This window comes from Pipra filicauda, unplaced genomic scaffold, assembly GCF_003945595.2.
Source record: "Pipra filicauda isolate LSUMZ 115617 unplaced genomic scaffold, ASM394559v2 scaffold82_size2718185_pilon, whole genome shotgun sequence".
Lineage (NCBI taxonomy): Eukaryota > Metazoa > Chordata > Aves > Passeriformes > Pipridae > Pipra > Pipra filicauda.
Window position 1 is genome coordinate 2,084,874 of NW_024105009.1, and position 26,104 is coordinate 2,110,977.

Sequence of the window (26,104 nt, forward strand, 5' to 3'; positions counted from 1 at the left end):
CTTTTTAAAGCCTGTACAACTAAAACTCTCTGACCCTGGAATGGTTTCTTTTGAATTTGGGGGAAAAATCTGGCAAAAGTGAGAGTCATCTGTGAGCAGTTTTGGGAACACGGCTCTGCAGTTTTCACCAATAGAAGTTCTAACCAGGAATGTCACTCAGCCTTTCTCAGGAGGGTGAGGAAGCTGGCCATATGGTCTGTATCCAGATGCTGCCATTGAAAATGTTGCAGAAACATGCAGTGTTGAAACCTCCCCAGCAAAACGCTTTGCAGGATGATGCTGTGTCTGTAGGCACCTGGAAAAATGTGTTCAACACGCTCTCACACTGTTTGGTATCACTTCTGGCTCTTTGGGAAAGTAAGCCAATGCCAAAAGAAATGCAACTCTTCGGGGGAGAAAAAAAGTTTCGCACGTTGGAGATTTTACTTAGTAACAGATTTTTTCCCCCTGTGTTATTTAAAATACTGTTCATCAAAATACTTCGGTTTTGATCAAAACAAGAAAATACCGCAGGATTGTTTCTTCAGGGAATCCAAACCTCTTTGCTTTCATCTGGTTTTCTGACTTGTTCTCCGGGTAACTGAAGTTTTGTACTCATTGTTGGGGCAGATGTACAGCGTATTTGGGGGAGTCTGCAAACCAGGGAAGACCATTTGTTTTCATAGGAATATGTCAGACTTCAGGAGTTATTGTTGAACATAGAGAGTGGAGCCTTTCTGAAAGAAAAATGTGGCATTGTTACATCTTTGTTTGCAGGTCTGTCCTACTGGCTGCGACAAAACATTTGTAGTGTGTTGGAGCTGAGCGTGTCGAGCCTGCCCTGTCTTACCAGGAATTGCAGGCAAAGACCTAACAGATCATCCACTCCTAAAACCACAATGCAAAACATTTCAGGACTCATCTCAGCTCACATGACACCTCTCAATTTCGGAAGGTAAAATGTAAACAGGTCAGTGACTAATAACTGGGACTTGCCTTTTCCAGAGGTAGTATCTGGTTGATTTATTATGGCAACTACTGGTCTTTTGTTGGTGGAAACACAATAATCTATGAGTGGTGCAGGGTAAAAGACAAAAGTTAGTCTGATAGACATTTCAGACACCTGCCGAGAAAAATGTGAGAGGAATGAAACTTAAATAAATACAAAAAATCAGTAAAACTATTCCACTTGTGTTAATTAACAATGATATCTAATTTAAACTTAGTGTTAGGTATAACTTAATGATTTTAATTAATTGCAGTACATAATTAATTAATTGCAGTACATACTAAGTTCTTGTTCCTCCTCCTTTCTTGCCTATTCAAATATCCTACTTTCAGTAATATTATGAGATTTTGGGTTTCTGTCAGTTTGAAATACAGAAATTATATTAAATATAGCATTCAGTGTAGTTACCACCAAGCCAGGAACATCAAGGCTCTTCCTTGGGGCATTGTGAGATCAGAGGAGAAGCAGGAGCCAAACCACACCACTTGGATTGCATGGACAGTTTGGTGCATAGACAGTTTAGCAAGGTGGATGTGGGGTAAGAACCATAATACCAAATACACTGGTGTTGGGTATATTGGTGCATTGTTCACCTCTTCAATCAGTCACTTCACCAGTGCCCTCACCCAGCCTTCAGAGGCTGCAGGTGGAGCAGGTGACAGGGTCAGCCCGTTGTCACCTCTTCACAACACTGAATTTGCCCTTTTTTTACATGAATGGCCTCTTCCTTCTGCTTATCCCAGCCACAGCAACATGGCAGTGCTGAAATGCAAATGAGAGGGACTGGACACATCTGCTTGAAACTCACTGGTAAACAAAATGCAAAGGAAGTATTCAAAGTTTTCTTTGCAGATCAGCTAAAGCAATCTACTTTATTTTTTCGTTTATTTGGTCTTACGAGCCAGCATAGAATCCCCATAAATTCACTATGCTCCATGACCTGAATTCATACTACTTGCCTGTGAAGTGTCCAGAAATTATAATGATTCACTATTTTGTGTTTATTTGGGTATTGTTCACATAAGATCCTTAAAGTGATGTGAAAATGTTTTTACATTGAAAGAATATTAACAATAGGCAGCAGAGACTCTGACCATGGGAATTAAGAGGGCTCAGGGATTCCTAATAAAGGCACCAAATACAATAGAAATTTTAATTACTAAAAAGGCATATGTAAGTCTCCATTTCTGTAATCTCACATCCAGTGATGTCAGCATGTGTATATATGATTTAGACTACTTAGGCACCCATCCAAAAAAAGCAAATGCCACCAAATCTACCATTATTCAGTGACCTAATCATGTTTTGCACGCCCCTTACACAGAGAACAAAACAATCTGATTTTAAAAAAAACACACTAATTTAAATTATATCTATTGTCAACAATCCCAAACACTGTGCCTTTTGAGAAGCTTTCACCTGAGTGTTTATTCACAATGAACCTCATTTCACCTCTTTAGCAAAGTAAAGGGGCTTTACCATAGCTAAATTCCTATTTATAGCTACCCAAAGACCTCTGGACCTGTGTAAAAGTAGGTTAAATGACAAGTAAGACCCAAAGGGCTGTGACTGATAAACACAGATGTCCTAATCTGTGATGAACAGTGATTTTTCAGGCAGAAGTCCACGCTGCCCTTCTACCCACCCTTGCTGCAGTGGTGTCTCATCTCTCCACATGGCAGCTACTCACAGCCTGGAGTCTGTGTTGAGGAGAACTTGTACCAAGCCTGGATTTCAATCACACACTTGATTGTGTGATTGAACTGCAAACTGGTGACCAGCTGAGGCACCTCTGCAGAGATGCTCGAAGGACAACTGGAGACAGCAGCCACAAAGAGCATCCTAAGATAATTCATTCCCTCTTCTCATTCAGACCCCCAAGCACGTTTTAGGGAGTATTTGTTGTGCAGACAAACAGGCCCACAAACACAGTACAGTGCTATAAGTACCAGACCAAACACATGAAAAGGGTTTTTGTTATGTAAGGCCATTAAAATGGATAGAAGTTACGTGGCTGAAATCCTGTGCATAGAAGAACTTAAAAAACCAGCAGCCTGTTACCTTGTGATTTTTCTTTTTTCCTTTTTTTTTTTTTTACCAGACTTGCTGGATGGTCATCACCAAAAAGCCAGTGCAATGCTTCATGATTTACTGTAATATCATCAGAACACAGCAAAAATACATCAAATTAAACACCTACGAAAAAAAGCCAGACTAATGAAGTTGGAGAGCATTCAGGTATTGTACAGGCTGAAGCCATCACGAGTCAGACAAAGAGCTTTTATTTAAACTCTAGCTTTTGTAAAGTGTTGGGAGTGTGAAACTAGTAGCAGTAAACCAGTCTAGGTTCAATTCAATTTGGCCCATTATTAATGGTTAGTTTTGAGTACCTGTGTAAAGGTCTCACTCAAAAGAATTCTCTCACCATGCTCAAGTTCCACAATTAAAAGGAAGCTCCTGGCAGGATGCAGCACTCAGTTCTTCATCCTGATAAACACTGCAGGTCTGAGCTAGAAGCACAGACTGACCCCTCTTGCCCACGGGAGTTTTTTGTCTCATTCCCCCAGGAGAGTGTCCAGCTTGTACTTTTGCTCAAACTAACAAGTTTAAGGAAAGAAGCACAAACAGAGATTCTTCCTACTAGGAGAGTAGATAAAACAGGGCTTCTGAAGCAGGAGAAGTAGAGCCTTGGTCAGAGCACCAGCTGGTGTAAATCACAGCTCGCTCCAGGGTTCAGTGGAGTGCCCTGCCAGGAACTCTTCAGATTCTTGCTTGTTTTTAGATTTTATTTTTTTTTTCTTTTTTTGTGGAGGAATTTCAAACGGAGCTAAGACCACTACCTAGGGTTCTCAGCTCCTCATTCCTTGCTGTAATCATTAGACAAGTTGCTCTTCTAAAGCTGAAGTGCTGAGGTGGGATCAATCCTGTACATGATATTCATGCAGAACAATGAAGAAGTATTTGGACTGAGGTGCATCAAGCTGAGTGTTTGCTGTTCTGCTCTGTTTAAATTCAAAACAAACAACAAGCTGTGGGTTTGTTCTGAGTTCTCTCTGGTGAGTGATGCTCTGTGACTCCCGAGCCCCCGCCCGGGCTGCAGTGCAGTCGGGGTGTTCTGTCTTTCACTTGGCCACTGAGCTGCAAAAGTGGAACAATAAGAAACTGCTGAGTCTAAAGCTGCTGCAGTTCAGCTCACTTTTATGTTAGCCATGGCCTTTATGTTCTCCTTATGTGCATTTTATGTGTTTGTGGAAGAAAAAGCTGACTCTGAGTTAGAGGCCACTGCCTAAATCAGAAACACGTGTTTTTTATCAGACACTGTAGTATAGTACATGCAAATAACAATAAAATCAGTGGCAAAGACACTGCATTGGGGCTTTGAGTCCAGAGTTTTCTCTATTACTGTGATGTAAATCTGGAATGAAAGGGAGCTACTTGGTACCTTTGAATATTTGATCTTATGCTGAACTGAAGGACAGAAGATAATTAAACATAAGAGAAATTGGATCCCTGGAACAGGTAAAGTAAAAAGCTGCTGAAATAGTAGTTTAAAGATACAACTTAAAAATGGGAATAGAAAACCTATATTCTTTACCTAACTTGGGCAGAAATGCTGAGTGAGTTTCAAAAAAATGGTTATCTTTAATACTGGAGTTCCTCTGCTGATTGGATGGAGGGGAGGAAGGGGTGGAGAATGGATAAGAGGAGAGAAAGAGGGAGATTTTTAAGGTAAACCATTGCTGCAGACTGAGTTGGGCTCTTCAGAAGGAACATGCTATGGGAGAAAAAAATTGCTCTTATGTAGATGATACAGAGAGAAAAGGTGCTGGAATCCCATCACTTACTATGAAAACAGAACGTGATTGACTGATCAGTTTAAGAGAGAATTTGAATCAAGAAGAAAAACAATGGGCTCTAAAGACAAAAAACCAAAATCGAACAAAATCCACACCAAAAGAACAATCGAGAGATGGAAGAATGGAAAAAAGTGGTATGTTTGTAAGAATATCTTCTTGTGACAAGGGTGAACTTGTGTTGCAAAAAGAAGTCGTGGATCCTCAAGAAAGTGAAGCAGGCTGAAGTTCACTGCCAGCTTCTGATTATTACTGCTTGCATCTGCAGCTGAAAGGGTAGCACAGAGATGAAAGAGTGTGTATTTTATGGCCAGTTTTCTGAACTGCCTGCAATATGTATTTGTTGGATTTAATCAAAAAATAGCCAATCTGGAAGAAATATTTTTCTTTCAGACTCCTCTGAAGTTCATTCCTGAGACCTGTTAGTCTCCAAGACAGAAAGCAAGCAGGAGGGAGAAAGTGGCTAAGACAAGTCTGAGGAAGGAGAAATCATAACTAAGAAGAAAAAAAGGAGGATAATATTTTCAAGATGGAAAAGTTAACAGCTTTCAGTAAGACATTTTTTTTCTTTAAAACATTCTGTTTTATTTCCAATTACCAAAATAAAAAAAAAAAAAAAGAGAAGAAGTTAGTGTAAGTCAGTGTGTGCAGATGTCAGTGTGCGTAGTGATGATAACAACATGCTCTGAAAAATTCTGAATTATTTGTGGTTTCCACTTGCTCCAGTCGCAGATCTGGATCCCTACAGATCCTGGTCCCTGTCTTTAATCAGGGATTCACTTTCCAGATACAGGATAGATATGTATAACTGCACAAGATTTAAAGTTATATGCATTTATTATTAACTTAACAGGGAGACATGTTTCGCTTGGGTTTGCCTTGTCAGTGCTATATCTAACACAGCTTTTAGGCATATCAACAGCCAGCTTACACCCAGGTCAACAGTCAGTTGTTCCCAATATCAGCTACAGGATTTAATATTATTTTTCATCATCCTCCTCTTATAAAGTAATTCATAAGGAACGTTCTGATATCCAAGAGTATTTTGGAAAGCACCTTTCTGAGGCTTTCCACAAGGGGAGTTAAGCAAGCTCCAGTTCATACCACACTTCATATATCTGCACTGATTGGGTCTTTTATGTGTCTGTCAATCTCTTTTATCTGGAAATATTAGGTTTTGAGCAGGATAAATAGAAACACATTATAACTTGAACATGGCTCTGTACATGAATGTCTATGTGGTTCGCTGGGGAACTTCAGCTGGAACAATTCCCAGTGAGAAAATTGCTGGTGTTTTGTACAAAACACAATTTTGAATATAAATACCTATAAATACATGAGTGTATAAACATATATCTAAATAAATCTCTCTCATTATGCAAAACCCAAGCCACGCAAGATAGTTAAGAAAAAAGTATTATCAAAGTATGAGAAAGGCTTTTTTCTGTCTTTTAATACACTGTAGCAACATACTTTATCTTTTCAATAATGACACAAGTTTAGAGAGACAAACAAGCCCGTGGCCCAAACAAAAACCCAAATATGTAATAATATAAAATAAAAATATGTGAGGGGGTTGTTGTTGAAGGGTTTTTTAATCTATTTCTTAATTTATTATCTTACCATTCTAGACGAAAAATAGACAAGCCGCTACATTTTGTATCAGAGAAATTGTGATAGGGCCAAATTCTGAAATGTATACAGGTGATTTAAGGCACACTAAACTCTGTTACATTCTCTGTTAAGTTCATCAGAAGTCCAGAGTAATTCACCAGTATTGTGCTTTTAGTTCAATCCCTTCCATGTGTAGAGGAAACATCAAATTTTTAAGTTATGCTTAAAATTCTATTAAATTTTATCCTTTTAAAATATGATCATTATCTCCATATGAAAAGTTTATTTATTTTGCTGAATGGGTTACAAATTATGGTTAGCCAGTATGTTGGCTCATTTGACAGCATCCACATTCTGTATTGCAGAATTCAAGCCCAGATGTGTGAAGAAGACAACTTTTTCTGTTATAGAAATAGTAAATTAAAAAGTAACTTGATCAGTGGCTTCTATTTCAAAGAATTATTTTATTTTGTTCATATCATGTTTTGTAGCTATCTTGTTTGATATGCATGTTTCATATCTCTTAAAGAGAGTTTTGTCAACTTTTCTTTTAAACAAATTTGAATTTTTAAGTGGTTCCTTCCAGTTAAGTTGGTGGATCTTTGCTGCGTGTATTACTATCAGCACATCAAAATCATTACACTCTACCTTCAAAGAAAAAAAGCTTCTAATCAGGATTAGGATATTTTCTTTTAGTATAGTTCATGATATTTAATGTCTCCAGCAGCAAGTTTCCCTAAGCCATGTCACCTGAAGATTTAGTCCCTTTCTTACACATGCCAAAATCACCAGGTGGAAGGATGTGTTGCCCTACAAACAGTTGCAGTGATAACCAGAAAAGCATCAAACCAAAGATTCATATAAAAGATTCATATACAGTCAGATCAGGATCTTGATGGGACTGGGAATGTTGCTTGACCACCAGTGCCAGATCAGGCCATGAAAGTATTACTGAGCAAAAACTTTTAAATAAAAGCAAATTAAATCTACTTCACCTCTGGCAAGACTTGTGTGTGTTAGTAGCAGGCGGGGCATGACTGCTATCATCCATCAGCTCTGTGATTAATCAGAAAATCCTTGGAAAAAACATCAGACAAAGAGCAAAAATACTGTACCAAGAATGTTTCTCTAGTGCAGAAATGTGCTGCTGAACATCACAGTCTGTTTCAGTTCTGACAGAAAAATGTTTCTTGAGAGTTTGCATCTGTAGAACAAATAAAAAAGGTACTTTACAACCATTTTTATAACAGTCTTTTTAATGCATTTTCTTTGCAGTTTAATAATATATTTGTAGGTCTCCATGCATTCCAACTGCTGTGTAAAGATTTCCAGTGATATGCTGTTTGTGGGAGTGGGAAATTCCTGGTTGGATTTTTGGTTTCCCTTCACACTTAAAAGAGAAGGGAGGCCTGAAAACTTTTCAGAAAGGATATTTTTAAAGGTATATTCAACATTTGGCATTCAGGTTGTTTAGCCTTTTTTTTTTTTTTTCCTGGAAGACTCTATGGATCACTGGAGAGCTATTAAGCTTATGACATCAAAGGTGCCATGGAAACAAAACCTGATTAAAAGTGATTTTGGTTAGTCTGTTTTAAGCTTTTTTTTTTATGTTAGCTGAAATGTTTGAATGAACATCTGGAAGAAAAAAAACCTACAAGTGTTTCCTCCTCTTGTTGGAGATTATGTTCCATCTTCCTCATCAACGGCTGTGAGTTCCATCCTTCTACATCTAAGAGGAATATGTCCAGAAACCAAAGGACATTGTTCCCCCACTATTTCTCAAACAAGGGAGAACAAGTCCACAAAACAGAACCATTGCTGAGGCCCAAAACTGGCATTTTTTTCCAATTCAACTGGTAGGAAAGCCGGTTTTGTTCTCCCTGACTGCCTAGAAGGGAGGGGCTGAATTTGCTCTGGGAAGAGATTCCCTGTTCATCATTCCCTGACACAAAACCCAAGTCCTATTGTTTACAGAGTCTCAGGCTAAGATAAGCAGCCTGAATGCCTACTCCACTGAAACCACTGGGTGCTATGCAAGTACCTGCAGAGAAACACAGATTTAATTTGTTACAAAGTTTTCTTTTGCCTCCACATAACGTTTTATTGCCTAAACTTTGTTTTTTTAATAGTTTTATGCCTCGTGCATACTTAATTGGAAGATTTGCTATTATTTTTGGTCTGAAAACCATCATAATGCTGAAATGATATCAGATTGTGGCTGAGTATTTAACAGCCATTCCTCCTTCCTCACGCCTTAGTTTCGGTCGTTCCCTGGCTTTGCCCAAACCCCTCTGTCCTGGTTCTGGCCAGGGCCAGGTTAATTTTTGAGGCAGCCAGGAGGGGCACAGCCAGGACCCTGGGATTGTTCAATACCACCTCACAGCAAGCCAGGGGGGAAGGAGGGGGATCAGTTTTGCAGGGTGAGCAGTTGGGGCAGCGTTGGGTTGCACGTGGTGAGCGCTCGCGCGCGGATCGTTCACCCCTCCCGTACGCTCTGCTGTTGGTGTTGTTGTTGTTGCTGGTCGTGTTCTTATTTCATTGCTGTTTCCAGTAAATTGTTCTTATGCCAACCCATGACCTTTACTTTTTTTGTGCCTCCAATTCTCCCTTCCGTCCCACCACAGGGGGAGGGGCAGGGGAAGTGAGCGAGGGTTGCGCGGGCTGGGGTGTTTCAGCGGGAACACTAAATTGGGGAATACCATTCCTAAACCATGACACCTTCTTACAGAGTCACTGCAACAACTTTCGTTCTCAAACCAGGGATCTCTTACCCACATACCTGCAACAGATTTTTCTCTGAGCTTCAGGGGGTTCGTAACTCCCTCTCTCCGCTGTGAATACCCTTGTTTATTTTATCTTCTTTCCTTTGGAATTTTCTATATCACCCTGATGCCAACTTCGGCTATCCCTCATATCCTTCCTTTTGAATAAAATGCTTGAGCTGGCTGAATTCCAGTTTGTTGTTCAAATATTTACTTTAAGCTTACACTCACCAAGTTCGCTGCCCTCATCCTTATGCTCCACTCATACCCTACAGCTCCTCAGTAGTGGTCCTCTGGGTTGTTTAAGTGGGTGGTTGGGTGTTTGCACTTTTGCATTTCTGAATTGCATGGCACAAGACACAGGCATTGAAAGAACTCTGTTCCTGTTCTCTTAGAAAGAGACAGTGCTGTTCTCAGCCTTGTCCAAAGCTCTGAACAAAGTCAGCAACCAGTTATGAGGATGCAGCCGCAGTTCCTGTTTCGCTGGCACCAGGGGTATGAGTCAGAAGTGGCCACACTGAGGTAAGAAGAGTTATACCCCTGCAATTTCTTTATTTATTTTTCACTCTACTTTCCTGCTGCAGACAGAAGGACTCACTCTGTAGATCAAGAACAGCTGTGGAAACACTCCATCCAAGAAAGAGCCACCAAAAATCTGGCCTGAGAAACATGAAATATGAAGACTGAAAATTTGCACAAGTTTGTTCATCTGTGAAAGTATCATAAAGTGCTGTCCCATCCCACTGCTACAGTAACTGCATTCTAGCCACTTTTTAGGCTCTTTCAAATGTGTGAGAAAAGTTTACTTCATTGGTTTTGCTGGCTTATTAATGTTTATTTCAGTCCTTTGCACTCCCCTAATAAGGTCTCTGGGAGGACCTTATTGTGACCTTTCAGTACTTAAAGGGGGCCTAAGAGAAAGATGGGGATGAACTTTTTAGCAGGGCCTGGTACAAAGGGGCAAAGAGTAATGGTTTTAAACTGAAAGAGGATTGATTTAGACTAGATATGAGGAAGAAGGTTTTTACAATTAGAGTGGTGAAACACTGGCACAGAGAGTAGGGGGTACATGCCCCATACCTGGAAACATTCAAGAGTAGGTTGGAAGCAGCTTTGAGCACCCCGGTGTAGTTGAAGATGTCCCTACCTATGGCAGGGGAGTTGGACTAGATGGTCTTTAAATATCTCTTCCAATCCAAACCATTCTGTGATGATCTAACACTGCATCTTTTGTAGTATCTAACAAAGATCAGACAGGTTTATCTGGACTCCTAGTTAAAACCAATTTGCTTCTCTCCCCTCTCAGACAAAGTGTGTTGATTGCTGGGGTTTTTTGGTGGGGTTTTTTGGGGTTTTTTTTTTGTTGTTGTTTTGTTTTTGTTTTGTTTTGTTTTGTTGGGGTTTTTTTTGTTTGGTTTGGTTTTTTTGTTTGTTTGGTTTTGGTTTTGGTGGTGGTGGTGGTTTGTTTGGTTTTTTTGTGATCAGAAGGGGTTGTGTGAGTCCAGCCCTGTTAGGAACTGAAGAGGGGGAAACAAGAGTGAGGTGATGATGTTAACATGCTGCTTGTTTCCTTTCCAGACTGTTATAAGAGCACTGGCCGGTAGGAATGACATCTGAAGCACAACAGGAGAGGTCCAAGGACTACTCCCAGGTATGGTTCATGAAGGGCCAGCTGATCCCTAACCTACTTGACCGTAGGAGGAGTGTGTGAGCACAGCCCCCCAGATTCACAGGAAACAGGGGTAGGTCCTTACAGGGAAAAGGCTCAGGTGTGAGCTACTGACAGGAGTAAACGAGTGCTGGTGGTGGGAACATTCATAGGTAGAAGCCGATGTAGCAGCGTGCTACCAGAAATGCTCTTTTCTGCAGGAGATGAACTTCCAGGCTTTCAGTATAGCAGGTATTTTGAGTGTTCTTCTACCTCCTCGCTTTTGTCAGTACTAGACTTTCTTTCTTAAGCGCTGGTTTAAGCAATGAGCCAAAGCTGCAGCCTTTCTTTCACTGCTGGAAGCCTCTTGCCTTGACTCCGCTCTATTTCCCTCACTATATTTTATATCCTTGGGATTAATTTTTTTTTTAACACTTTAATTTCTCCTGCGTTTCTGTGTTCACCTGTTGCTTGTGTGTGCTCCCATCAGCTCAGCATTGAAAACCAGCCCTGGCTGCTCCCAAAGCTTCTGAAATGGCAGCAGCAGAAGTGTGAGCTGAGCGGTTGGACTAGCCTGTACAGAGTAAGGATGACAGGATAATAGTCTCTCCAAACTTCATTCAAGCTAATCTTTCCTCTATCCATACTGATTATTCTAACAAAGTCTGACTGTCTTATCATTTTCACTGCCTTGATTTTTGAGGTTCTGGCTGCTAAGTAGTGCTTTGACTGGAAGGGAACAAATAACTCCACCTTTTTCTGCATCTAGTGCCTCTTCACTAAACGTGATGAGCAACTGCCCATCTTCCACATTTTTCACCATTCACAGGTCTAAAGCATATGTTGGTTATGACCCTAGTCTGCAGTGCATGACTGGAAAAGAAAGGAGGCAGAGAAAGGAAGTGTCTGAAGGCTTAGCTCTTATTGCTCTGGTCCCTGAAGAAAAGTAACGTAGGGGAAGGTGCTAAGAGACTGTGGCAGTACCTGCTAGATCAGTGACTTGGCTCTGAACAGTTTAGAGACATAATGTTTATGACAACTTCTACTTACATGATTGTTATTCTGAAATCTCTTAACCTCTCACCTGTGCACTTTTGTGGTTGTCTTTACAATTCACAAGAAAGAATGAAGCCCTGCTGCTACATGTTCCTAAAAAATTTCTCCCTGAGACTGGGCTATCAAAGGATGGGAGCAGAGAAAGGAGGGAGAAGCAGCAGTTACAGAACTAAGCACAGCCCCCAGCCACAGGCAGCTTAAGTCAATAGCACTGCTTGAGGTTCAGGGATGTAGGGGCTGGTTTTTTTTGACTTCTCTGGTTCAGGTTTGACTAAGAAGGCTTTCTGTGATGTTAGAGATGCGTAGCCAGACTCTCTCTTGTATAAACTGCTTGCGTAATCCACATGCAAAGTTTATGTGAGGCTTTCTTGGGTAAAGCAGGAGTTGCTTTAAATGGCACTTAAACCCATCTGTTTCGCTGGAAATGCCCTTCTTTTACAGGGTACGAGACAGGTACCTCTGTTTCTGGTACCTTTAGCTAATTTGTTTCCCTCCTTTCTCCATGAAGCAGAGAAGACCTCTGCCCTCTGGTGCCAACGTCTCCCAGCCTGCTCCCTGCAACTTCAAGTGCCAGCATCCCTGGGGGTTTTGGCTGTGTGCTCACAGTCCGATGTTTGGTGTGCTCTGGATATCCTTGTGAAGCCAGACGGGTTACAAGTGGCAGGAGTTGAACACACGCTTGCCTTAATTTTGACCACACACGCAAGCGATCGGGCAAGCTGTGTGCCAACAGAGCCCTTCCCACACCAGCCAGCACTGGAGGAGGAGCTCCTGCAGACATGCAGTGCAGCTGAGATATTTGGCTTCGTGATTTGTGGTGGGAGAAAGAGCCTCAGCACAGTCGCCTACTCATTTGGAGGCTCTAAAAACTGCCAGTTCTGATGCCCAAAAAGCGTCTGCCCCCACACCCTCTGCTGCTGGTGTGACTCTTTATTTTCTGCTGGGGGTACAAACAGCCCACTCCGGGGAGCCACATCTCGGGAGGTGAGGAGGGAGAAAGTCACCTTGCTGACCATAAAATGCAACAGTAACACAGTAAAAAACAGGGACTACTCAGTCCAGGCCTTGGTCTGAGTTTCCAAGAATATGGGTACCACTCCTCTTCCAGATGTAGGCTTGAACCCAAGCCTGGATGCAGTCCTGAGCCAGTAAACTCAAGCCTGATCTAACCCCACTTCTCTAACACATCTAAACCAGGAGGGTCATTGCTATAAGCCATTGTACAAGCTCACCTCTGGGGTGCTTAGTCCATCTTGTTTTGTCTCACCCCTGCAGAAGTCTATCTTTGCCTATTGACAAAGGGAGCTGGAGACATTTAAATAAAATCAACCAGGACCTCAATCTCCCTATGCAGAGGGTGCCAGTGCTGTGGAAGCATAACTGTAGCCACTTACCCTGTACCTCCAGAGAAACTCCTCTAGGATCAAAATTGATAAATATAGCAGCCCTTTTGGCTTAGGGAAACTTAAAACAAACAAATAGTAAAAAGGGATAAGAAAAACAGGTTAGTTTTTCCAGACCTGGGAAAGGGAATCCTGTCCAGGGTTCCAGACCCAGGGGAGTTGAGGAAAAGCAGCTCGGTCCCAGCCCGAACTCAGTGTTACAGGAGCAAATAGACATTGCTGACCACAAGGCTCAGGGGTCGCTGCCTTCCCTGCTGTCCTATTCCTTGGGATTTGTCTGAATGCAGTCTTGTAAGATGCCCCTGGCTCCACCTTCTCTTTGCTGGGTGTGCCCCAAACATGATAGGAAAAAAACAGGTTTGCTTTTTGGGTTTTTTATCTTTCCTGTTGGGGTACAATAATTTTGCAGGAAGCAGCAACTCTTCTGCCTCCACTGATGACTTTTTCCCCCCACCAGGCTTCTGCTCTGAAATCCTTCCTAGTAAAAAAGTCTCATAGGTCCCTGGGACCCACCAACTCTTCATCCCCAAGGATGGGCTGTGCTGGCAGCTCTGTGGGGTGTGGTGGGCTGGGGAGCCAGGCTGTGAAGGCACCAGACCTGTGCTGGAGCTATATGTTAGCTCTGCACTCCTTTTCTTGCACTCCCAAAAGATGTGGTAACTTTTTAGCTATTTCCCACTCTCGGAAATCTGGAGACAACTGATTTTGCATGACTGTTCAAAGCCTCTCCTGAAGCCTGTTTCCCATATCCCTCAAGAAAGATGCAGGGGTAAGAGGAATTAAAAGGGAGACATATTTCTTTGGGGTTTCTTGACATCAGTCATGTATTTTCTGAATGAAAACTGCTGTATGGTGACATTTATGGCATTGGCATTACGTGTCTGACATCCTACGGGTTAGCAATTCCCTTAGAAAAGGCTTGTGTCTGGAAAGTATTTCCTTCCTTAAAGTCTTTAATAGGCAGCAGTTGCTCGACACTTGGGCACACACATTGAACCCTTTATGTTGTCATTCACCAGGTAGCTCTCAGAAGCACCAAATAACTTTGGGTGGTGCCCCCTAAGCTCCAGATCTTGTGTGCTTTCCCACTAAATGGGGAGATCAGCAAAGCCCAAGCAGAGGGCTGCCTCTTCTTCCCCAAAGGGAGAGTGTTTTGTACTAGGGAAACCAAATCTTTCCATCAGTTTTGGAATCTTGAAGAGGAAGCTGTGACTCTGAGCTGTCTCTCTTTCCAGCAGAAACTCCTCCTTGCACAGCACGCCCCCTTTCATTGCATAATGCTGGTAGACTAGTCTAGATGTGACTCCTCTCTGGCAAGACTTGTCTTCACTCATGGTATATGGGGTGAAGGGATAACTGGAGGCTCAGCTCTAATTAGAGAAGCCTCAGCTTCACTCCCTCTAAATAGACTTCAGGAGCAATCTGGCATTTTCAGGGCAGGAGAAAAAGAAATCTGAATTTCTACAGGGTTTTCAACCTTAATTAGAACTTGGCATGTGTTTTCAGGTGTCAAAGGGATGCAGAGACGATTTGTGAGCAGTGTCCTGACCCTGACTTCTGGGAGGGACGGGGCTGGGGGGAGCAGGGCAGCAGGAAGCTGCTCAACAGGAGTTGGGGTTTGCCAGCTCTTTGGAGTCCTGGTTGTGTTTGAATGGGATATAGAAACAGTGAAACTGTTAATGGCAGTAGTTTCTTAGTGAAAATTGCCAGTCTAGCAAAAATTCAAATAGTGATAAATTTATAGGGATTTTGCTGCCTGGGTCAGTTTATGGGGTTTTGAACTACAGAAAGAAAAAGGTCTCTAAGTGCTTTGTTCTGACCAATCAAATAAATGTGTCAGATTTATTATAAAATAAGTGTATCATTATTCTCTATAGGTTTTTTTTAATACATTCACATCTTGGCCAGCTACAGTTTTTATTACTGAACTGAAATATGTGCTATAGGTTCGTTTGAAACCAATCATGTGGGGTTAACCTGATCTGCAACCCATATTTTGGGCAACTCCTCGATTTAAAGAAAAAATTTTTCTCCTGTGTACCACTTCAGCTGGTTGTGTATTTCTATTGGTTTCTGATTAAGCAAATGTGTGAAAGTCAAAACAGGACTGTTGACAGGAATAATGGAACGCACAGGCTCTGAAAATAACAATATAACATCTCTCTGCACTTGTTTAGGTGGAGGCTGCCAATGGATATCTGAGGCCCAGATGCAGCCTGAATGCTTTTGTGCTATTATATTGCAGGGTAAGATTATTTTTGTCCATTAAAGTAGTTAAGATGGACATCATGGCTTGCTTGGCTAGAAGTAAATCCAAGCTACTGTACACTGTTTGGTGTGTCGTTTGGCTTCTGTAAGTACTGGAATATGTCAAAAGTTTCTGGCAAATTATGTATTCAAATTCAAAACACGGATAAAAAATATAAAACAGTACAAAATTATTACTTTAAAAAAAAAAAAAAAAGGAAAACCTAATAGACTTGGGAAAAACTGGAATATAAAGGATTTAAGAGAGAATAAGAGGTCCACCAGACTTCTGGTGGTGAGGCCTTGTTTCAGGTGGGTCACCTGCATCTCCAGGTGCAGTGGTCCCCATCATGGGCAGTCTGCTTCTTTGCACCCACAAACATGGCATCAGTCACTTTAGTGCTGCTGCCCATCTGTTATCACTTCAGATCCTTTCTTTACTCTTTTTGAGAAAGATACAAAAGATCTAAAGGGCCAACATGTAATATCTACCGCCGTGTCATCTCCTCTCCTGTATTTTTCCCTGATTGCCCTAATATAGCTGTGGGGCAGGAAGAGTGGTAGTGGATGACTTTTTTTTGGCTGATGTCTTTCCTGGATAGCTCCCAGATATCCCAGAACAGATATTGCCCAGTGTTTTGCAAAGGGTAAAAGCCCAAGAAAGTGATTGTATTTCCTGGCAGGTTATCCCTGATACCACAGAACAGGCTGAGTTGAAAGGACCCACAAGGATTATCAAGTCCAACCCTTAGCCCTGCACAGGGACATCCCCAAGTGTCACACCATGTGCCCAGGAGTATTGTCCAAATGCTTCTTGAACTCTGTCAGGCTTGGTGCTGTGACCACTGCCCTGGGGAGCCTGTTCAGTGCCCAACCACCCTCTAGGGGAAGAACCTTCTTCTGATATCCAACCTAAACCTCCCCTGACACAACTTCAGGCCATTCCTGTCACTGGCCACCACAGAGGAGAGATCAGTGCCTGCCCCTCCTCTGCCTTGTTACAACAAGGAAGTTGTAACTGCAGTGAGGTCTCCCCTCAGTCTCCTCCAGGCTGAACACACCAAGTGCCCTCAGCTGCTCCTCACACGGCTTCCCCTCAAGGCCCTTCCCCATCCTCATTGCCCCCCTTTGGACACTCTCTAACAGCTTAACATCTTTCTTATATTGCAGACACCAAAACTGCACACAAGATTCAAGGTGAGGCCGCGTGCATTTGGATGATTTCTTGATCCTGGCCACTGAATGCTATTTTGGAAAAGATCCTTAAATTTCAGAGGTGCCCTAGCCTGAGTGCTCTGCTGGGTGGCTCCCTCTCCCTTTGCAGGTGGCTGTGCATGTCCCAGAGCACGCTGCCAGCCATGGGCACACCAGTAAACACCAATAAGCCAAATAAAATGCTACTGGGGCCAGTCTGCAGAGTCACAGGACTCAGGACACAGCTTGCCCTGTTGGGTCTGGATCCTGAGAAGGCTGTGACAGGACCCCAGATGATGTTCACCATACCCTGTCCCTGCAAGGCAGAGAGGGTGGTATGGCCAGGCAGGGAGGTCTTGTTTCTTTGGGGGGATGTGACCTTCTGCCTTGGCTAGGGACACCCCTCCTGATGTTCCCACTAAGCCTAGGAAGAAGTGCTGGTCCACCATGCTGAGGTGAGCTGGGCTGGCCCAGAAGGAGGAGCAAAAACCTTAAGCACAGGGTTTTCCAACTTTCACTCTGCCTTAAGTAAAGGGAAGATGATCAAACAAGGACGTGCATCCCCCCTCCCCCCCCAGTTTAAGAAATGTCTATGTTTAGAATCATATTTTTAAGGCCTGAAAAAGTGATGCTGTCAAATCTTGTAATTTTCCCTTGTGGACACCAACAGTGCACCTTCATATCTCAGAATTGCTAATTTTTGCTTTTACTGCTGACACTTAAGCCTCCCTGTTTGTAAATTGTGCCCCCTTATTTTCTGGGATGTTGTTTCCCCTCCCTGCCAACCAGCTCCCCCCTTCCCCCCTGCCTGTGTCTCAGTTATGGTGGGTGCTCTTGTGCAGGGCACCCATGCTCAGTTCCTGCTGCTCCACTCCCCTGCCCTGCTCCAGGAGGTCATGGTTTCAAGACACCGGTGTAGCCTAGAGAAGAGAACTTTTGGGAAACCTGGTTTCACAGAATTAAAACAGTGCATGAGCAAAAGATTCTTTGACAAGGAGGACATTGAAAATCCCAGATTTTCGGAGAAGTAAAAGCCCTTTTAAGGTGTCTTGTGCATTAAAACTCATATGGAACTTGAAGGAACTAAAGGTATCTGCTTCTTGGTTGAACTGGACTGACGTGGCCGAACCAAAACTAATTTCCAGCAGCTGAAGGGCTGGGAATTTCTGTGCAGGGGTGGAATGGCCTCACCAAAGTCCCATACCCAAAGGCAGCCCCTTCCAGTAGGGGTGGGAAGGAAGCCCAGCAGCCACAGCAGCAAGCAGCCCTTCCCTCCCAAAAAGCTTCCTCGTACCCTTAATTACAAGCGATTGGATCTCATACTACAAAGTTGTCAGAAGCAAACTTTGTAAATGTGCATTGTCATGGAGACAGTATAGATCAGCTGAAGGACCATATGGTTCTTTACTCCTTCGAGCTATCACTGGAAGGAGTAGACTGAGGAATATATTTAGTGTTTTCTTCTCAACGGATGACTAAAGATAAGGAAATAAAATTAGTTTGAGAAAATCCTCCTCCTTTCCTATGGGAAGTTGGCTGCTCTTTACTCTGCATTAGAAAAAAATATTACTGAGATCTCTTGTTTTACAGCTGATCATTGACAGGCATTTTGGAAAGGTCACATTCGAGAGCCTCTCTTCACAAGTGTACAGAGAAAAACACTATTAATTTCTTTTTCTTCAAAATTGTATGAAGTTGGTGCTTTTAAAAGCAGGGTCTGTGTGTGGTTTTTCACAGATAGACCATTCTTCCTTAAAAGAAGACTCTTTTGATCATACCTATATGCTCACATCCACTTTAAGACCACTTCGCTAGCTTGGGGCAAATGATAGCTCGGCTCCAAGGTCCTTCAGCAACCACAAATGAGCTAATGCTGGCATTGGTGGAATGAGTAGTTCCCTGTAGCCCTGTAAACTTGCCTCTTCCCTGGCCTGGAAAAGCCCTTGGCTGCCCCTCTGCCCTTTTATCAAGAATGCTAGTTGCTTTAATAGTGGGGTTTGTAATGTGATTTAGTAGAGCTGTGATGGAAATAAGGAGGCCCTTTGTCTTACAGACTTGGAGACAGGTGCACTGGGCTAAGAAATCACAGTGAAATTGTTGATGACTTCACCATTTCTCAAGAAAAGCTTTCATTTAGGGGGAAAAAAAATATGCTTTTGTCCAAGAAACAAACAAAAATATCATACAACAATATTTGACTAGCTTTATGAACCCCATTCACTGGCAACTGGACCATTGTAGCTCATATGAGCTGAACAACAGATGTAAAATTTTAGCAGCCAATCTTTAGCATAGAACAGCATTAGCATACTTCACCTGCTAATTAACAGTTTAAGCAAACAGTTGCTTTATGATACTTTATGTTACAGAGTTTATGATACTTGTGCTCAGAAAGGGCAGCCTGACTGCAGTGTCTCAGCTGGAATTACTTGGGGGAAAATGTTCCCCTTGCCAGGCTGAACCTCATGTCTCCTCCTGGAGTGCAGGTGGAAGTGGAAGATAGGAAATTCTTTCCACCTGGTTGTGGTCTGCTTGGGAATAGTTATAAATCTTCCCCATAACATAATGGTTAGCATGGTATCTTAGGAATTTCAGAGTTGGTGCTGCGGGGTCTCTCTGAAAGCAAGAGCACAGGCAAGTATGAAAGGAACATCAGCTGGGTGAGCAGCCTGGTGGCAACACGGGAGGGATCATATTTTTTGAGTCCCTTGATGCCCCTGGCTGGCTAAAAAGGCTTTGGTGCTTGGTTCTGGGGTGACAACATTGCCTTTTAACTGTTTTCCGTATTTTTTACGTTCAGCAAGACAGCAAGTTATCTCCTACAGGGAGCAGTGTCAGTCACAGGGTGGTAGGAGATTGCATGAATATTTGAGAATTTAACTGGCAGCTGTGCCAGGCAGTGTGCACAGAGAGGAGGTGAATGAATAGGAAAGGGGTTTAACTGCAGCTTTTCAGACATTGGGAGGCTTTGTTTCCTAATGTTTTTGCTGTTTCACTGGCACATATGTGACCTGGGGTCCAGGGGAAAGGGACTAGAACAAAGCTGCCCAAAGCTGCTTTCTGCTTCCCTCCTTTGGGTCCGTGGTCCTGAGTGAGCTACTACTTTGGGTGAGATCCTCTTTCCCTGGTCAGGCATGGGTTTGTCAGACTGGACAGGGGTGGGAGAAAGATATACACAAATTTGGCTGTGATTAAGCAAATACAAATTTGACTTCATTGGTAATGAAAGAATTGTGACATCTACCTTCTGCCTCAAATATTCACCCATTTTGCAATTGGAAGGCTTTTTTTAACACAAAACTATCTATTTTGGTTTAAATTGTGCCATGGAGTGCTAAACCAGAACATTAAAGAGGACATTCATAAGCCTGCAAAGTTGAGCCAAAAGAGAGGAGAGGCTTGAATTAACACAGCCAAACAGTTGAAGTTTGGCAAAATTTCCAGCTTCTGAAAACCAGTGTTTTTAATGGGACATGTTGAACTGCTTTTTAACAGGGGGATGCTATACACAAAAAAATGCACATCTTCTGTGACATATAACATAACTTGACAGTTTTAACCATGTGTGTAATTAGGGATATTGACTCGGCAACAAGTGAGAACGACTTTTTGCTGGCGCTTCATCCCATTAAATTGAATCTTTCCCAAGGAGGAAAATCTAGGAGACACTAGTCAGTCACTGACTCACTATCAGCTGCCTCCTTGCTAAAGCCTGAATGTATTCCATAGTAAGTTATTTGTCACAGTGACTCAGCATTGTAGGCTCCTTTTTAATTTCTCTCTCTCACCACAGAGCCAAGAAAATCTCCCACCTCCCCATGCCGTATGCTACTGAGATAGCAGTTTGTATCATCGGCCAAAGGATAACACATTTAAATGTATGCAAGGAGCCTTATAAGGGCATTAACACTTGCCTCCAGGATGGACGTCACGATGGCGAGCCAAGGAAGAGGCGCCAATAATAGATTCCTTGTGTTTGTACGTGCCACGGTGACTATTTGTGCCATTCGTGGGAAACCGAGTGATATGCCAGACGGCGAAGTGTTTCATTTATCCAGAGTCACGGGGGTTGATCTGAGTGAGTCTTCACTCAGACATGCAGCCCCGTTCCTGGAAAGGTCAGCAAGCAGATCCTGCCAGCCTGGGGGCTGGCTGTGTGAAGGGGGCTGGAGACCCACCCCAGTCCTCTCCCTTCGTCAGGTAGCTCCCCTTCAGCCCGGAGAAGTCAAAATTAAGTGATGGGGACTCTGAGCTGTGGCACTGCACGTGCCTCAACTTGGACACCTCTGCCTTGGTTTCCCCTGTGTAAACGGGGGATGATGAGGTGACCCGTGCTCAGCCAACTGCCCTGTGTTCTCTGCATTGAAATGCCAGTCCTGCTAATTGCAGCGTTCCCCGGCTGGTGCCTCAAACCAGCGGGAGAAAAAGACGCTGAGCCCAAATGCCTGCTTGGATTACATCATTCCCAAAACCACAGCTTCATCCATAGGGGGGTGGGGGAGGACAGCTGTGTGATGTGAAAAACGGCCAGTGGTGCCCATCTTGATGAAGAAAAGGAGAGAAGCAGAATAATGCTGCTGTTTCTCTCCGCCACCTGATGAGCCAAATGCTTTCTCATGGCATCGTCTCATGTTTACTCAAGTAATGACCTGCTTTCATGTTGCTTTATCCCTCAGGCCATATTGGCCACAGGTGTAACCTGTGGAGAATTTAGAATTCGGGCAAAGAAGTCACAGGCTTTTGTACTGACTGAGAAAAGCTGTTTATTCTGCTAGGAACTGATCTGTGTTTAGCCAGCATGGGCAGGATGGGAATCAGACCAAGTAACCAAGGGCTGCAGGGAGAAAAGGTGGGTCTTATCTGTAAAGTTCCCCAAACATTCTGAAGAGGGAGTGCATTGCATGCATCACTTTTTTTATTTTAGTCTAAACTAATATAAAGTACTCAAAGCTCAGTGAAAGAAGTGAAGTTTGAATCCGTTTTGTCTGGCTTCTTGGTGTAAGCGTGGCTTTCAATTAAAAATTAAGGCTGCTGAGATCCAAAGAAAGGCAGACAAAAACCATTTCTATTCTGCACCCTATGTGACGGATGACAATCAAAAGAGAGAAAGAAAAATTAATTGGGTTACAACTGTACTTGAATGCCTACAAATGGAAGCCTGCACAACACTTATCTCATTTCCAAAATGTTCTATGAAATCAATCATTTTCACAGTTAGGAATGCACTGTACTCCGTGTCAGAGTGATCCCACCATAGGCAGCAGCATCTTCCCTCTGACCAGTTTGCTGCCAGGTAGGAAAAGCACTGCACACCGGGAGTCTGGGAGTCCCTGTGTACAGATATACTTGTCAGTACAAACAAGAGTGTGCACACAGTAACCCAGGCACTCTTTGTGACTCCATGGCCAAGAGTTCTGCACAAACAAAATGATTGTGACTTATGCTCACCGTTTGGGCTCCTGTGCTGGCCAAGGGGGAGGGTGGATGTCTGTGTTCCTTTCCCTGATGGATTGCAAGGCTTCAGCTCCTGGAATTTTAAGGACCTCTTTCTGTGCTGACAGCTACAGACAGAGCTCTTGTGAATGATGTCATCCATCAGGAAACCTCTCCAATCACCTTTGTGTAAGGATGTAGTGACCAGACAGCTCAGCTGAGTTCTGCATGTGCTGTTTTTCTCCTGAATCCTTCCATCTTCTCCTCCCTTGTTACCCAAGCATTTATTTATGAAGGTATTTGGGTACAAAGGTCGAGTTCAAGAGTTCAGTTCCTAGGGTTTACTTAACACCACCTGGGATGGAAGGTGAGCCTGATGGAAGATACTCACAGGAAGGTCCATTCCCCAGACCCAGCCTTGTTAGAGAGGGGCAGGTTATGAGCTCCAGGAAAAATCTTCCAAGGTTGAGAGAAGGGTAAATAACACGTCAGCCTGGGAAATTCAGGCTGCCTGAGCTCACCTGAATGGAAGCATGTGTGCACATACACAGCTGTAGATATGTATGTGTCACTGCTGCATTTTTCCTATTGTATGTGCAGCATTCTTGGTGCCTGTCCATGACACTACATGTTGCAAGTGTTGTACCAAGTTGGAGGTTAAGAAGTGAAGAAAACTGTATGAGGTATGTTACTGAAATATTAACTACACCCCCTGATTGGATCTCAGGTCCTTAAAACATTAGAAATACTCTAATGGCAGATTTTGGAGTCTGTTGTTTTCCAAGGCTGTTTATTCATCCCCTTTCAGAGAGCAGGAAACAGGCAAAATTCAGATTTTCTCCAGACCAGAAGTGCTAAGCTGATAAAAAGTTTGGAGTATCACAGTCCACAGCACCATCAGCTCTGTTGTATCTTTGCAAAACTCTCCTTAAAGTCACCAGGGATGTCTTGACAATATCACCTTTTTTTTTCTCTTTCAAACTCTCCATCATCTTATCCCAAGAACCATTGTCATTATTAAGAACCTTCTGTGATCCAAAGTCCCAACTGAGATGACATTTTCAAGCTTGTCCATTTTTTTCTGATCTTTCAGATGCAAATGTATAGAGCTTAGGAACCAGCCATGTAAACAATTGCCTTGCACATATAGAGGCAACACCACAGGAAATATTTTTCCAAAGAAAATGATAGAATGTGTTTCACATTACTGTAGGAACTTCAAATGTGCTGCTGACTTGTCACGTAGAAATGAAGAGAAAATAAAAGTATGTGTTTGATACTGTTCTATTTTACGTAAGAGTCAAAGTATTTTTAATGTTTTCCCTTGATAACTGAGTAAAGCCACAGTAATGACTTGGAATATAGTTCTCATCTTTCCCATCCATGATGGAAAAAAATCACATCCTCAGAAATAGCATATGTAGTGGGTAGAGTGACCCACTGCAGAAGTGAAAGTAGAAGTATGAATATGTTATACCAACATTTTGGCATAACATTTTAGAAGTTTCAGGTGAAGATACTTCCATACAGAAACTTGAATGGTGATTCTGGTTACTGATGGTACCTTTCTGATTGATTTGAGTTCAAGAAAAAGATAGCAGTATTTCCTAATAAAATGGTAAAATTATGCCATGAGGTTGCAATGAAAGCTCAAGTGGTTGAGTTCCTCAAAAGTTCCTTCCCCAAATGCTTCATTTCTTATCACCCTTGAAAGCAAATGGAGCCTAGTAGCAGAGTGTTATTACAAAACAGCCCTAAGGCTTTGAGCAGGTTGCCTTTCTCAGGAGGTGAGCGTTTTGCTTGGTCTCCTACCAGCTAATGATAGCCCAGTCAACTAGTGCAGAGTGAGAAGTGGCAGCCTCCAGCAGCTCTGAGAGTGGTGACCCTCCTCTTTCCAAGCATTCCTCAGAGGCAGCAAGGCAGACACCACGGTGGCATAATGGGCTTCACACAGGATTTCGTGTTCTCTCTGAAGAAAAGCATCGCCTTTGCAGCACCAGGTGTCCATTATCCTGTATCAGCTCTCAGCTCCACAGATTTGTGACGACAAAATGGGCATCGACTTGTGAACATAACCGCCCCTGACTTTGCTTTCTACAAATAACTGCAGGACATGCAGTAGGAAAGGAAGTATTTGTGCTGTTTTTACAGCTACTGAAAACCCAAATCAAACAGAACAATCATCCAGCCCTAAACTACCCTGATGGAGCTCTGTAATGGTCACCTCAGCAGCCACGTGGCTCAGTCCTTGCAGCAGGTATGGGCTGACACATCTCAGCGATTTGAGTGTTTGAAGGCTGGAAAGGCTCACGGCTTTAAAGTGATTAAAATAGGGCTGGAAAGGTGACATGATTGCCATGGAAATTTCTTTGAGGCCAGAAGGCAGGTATCACCTCTGCTGGAGCAGGTCAGTCTGGGAGAGGGCCCTGCAGAAGGTCCCCCTGTACCTCCCTGCTCTACCAGAGCAGGTCCCGCTGCTAAAATAAAATGCATTTCTTGGTTTATACAGAGGGATGTGCAGTAGGAGATATGAAAGCATTAACTATGTCCCTCTTTTAGTTCATTCTCTTTATTTCTGAGTGTAATCAGGCCACGGCTGTTGCCCATATTAATAACTTGCATTTTTATATCTCCTCATGGCTGAAAGCCTCAAATCCATTTTTGTTAATAATCGCTCCAGAAAGGTAACTTTTCCATTTCAGAGATGGGGAGACCAAGTCACAGAGATAACAAACTATTCACCCGCACATGTGAATATTGCAAGGGATGATAGAGCCCAAGTCTCTTAATTTCTAGCTGTACACTCCCACCACAAGTTTTGAGGGAAGCTTCCCTTTTTCCATGACCTGTAGGCACTGCTGCTTGCTGACAGGACCCAGCTGGTTGTGGTAGAGGAGAAGTGCAGCTGTGGAGGGAGCATCAGTCTTATGTAAAACGTGACGCAGACACCAAACATCATCTAAAACAGCAGAATGGGGGGTAAAAAGGTCTCTCTGAAAGTGGAGCAGTGAGACAAAGTGACCATGGAGGGATGACGGCAGCACTGGGCGATGCTTCATGGCTAATTGCTGCTTACAGTGTCCTAGCACTAAACTCCACACTTCTCATGTCTGTGACAAAACAGGAAGCCCAACACTCAGAAAGGCGAGATCACCTTAGCTAGAGAAGATCCTGCAGATGGATCTCTCAGCCGTTGAAAAGCTTTAATTTGAGATTGATTTTTTCCGTGGGTCAAGCAGGGGTTGCTCTTTCACACGGCAGTTTTGTGCTGGGGAGCGTCTGGGTGTTCAACCCTTCACCACGAATGCCGTCACTTTCTAATAAAAGCATCGATTTGTAGCTTTGGGTTGGAACGCCTAGGACAGATGTCACTCTGCCCCAAAGTCATAAATCCTCATGGTCTTCCTCATCTGGCAGCCCTCTGTGATTAAAGCAAGAGCTCCTTGGAATGATGAATCACCGAGGCTCATAGGTATTCACTCGCCGTCTCACCGCTGCAGCCCACTCTGTGTTGTCCAGTCTCTGTTTGCCTGACATAAACAATAGATAAGATGTCAAACATGCAGAATTGCTCTGAAAGGAAACAGCAGTGATCTCTAGAGCTCTAGATTCCTTATTTCCTTTCAAGTTTGGAAATTAAATGTGGGGATTCTCTAAAACTAACAAAAACACTGGGGTGGATGGCAGTTTCCTTTATTTGTGTATATAAAGCATGTTTCAGTGCAGCAGAGAGAGAGAGATGCCATTGATACCTCACAACAAGCACACAAATTACTGGTGTATTTTGTGTAAGTAATTCAGATCCTCTTGGTTTTTTTCCACAGCATTCTCTTCTATTTATCAATTTCTTCCCTGTATCTCCCAGTTTGCCTGCATCTTCATTCATCATTCATTTACAAAGCCAT

At 42.9% G+C, this 26,104-nt stretch overlaps 2 long non-coding RNA genes across 3 annotated transcripts in view; one reads left to right on the forward strand and one right to left on the reverse strand.

Moving 5' to 3' along the window:
• Positions 1-400: 400 nt before the first annotated feature.
• Positions 401-26,104, reverse strand: part of LOC120325103 — a 39,554-nt gene continuing 13,850 nt past the window's right edge. Inside the window, exons 2-3 of one of the 2 annotated variants that reach the window (XR_005566926.1) lie at positions 22,215-25,729; positions 401-716 (exon numbers count right to left, since the gene is read on the reverse strand). This is a non-coding gene — a long non-coding RNA (uncharacterized LOC120325103). Of the gene's footprint in view, positions 717-6,732; positions 7,661-22,214; positions 25,730-26,104 lie in introns of those variants that run through there. The other variant, XR_005566925.1, reaches the window with a different exon arrangement.
• LOC113995563 lies at positions 3,095-20,752 on the forward strand. Its single transcript, XR_003543457.2, has 5 exons — positions 3,095-3,226; positions 5,236-5,393; positions 9,614-9,740; positions 10,797-10,869; positions 20,560-20,752. It is a non-coding gene; the product is annotated as an uncharacterized LOC113995563 (long non-coding RNA).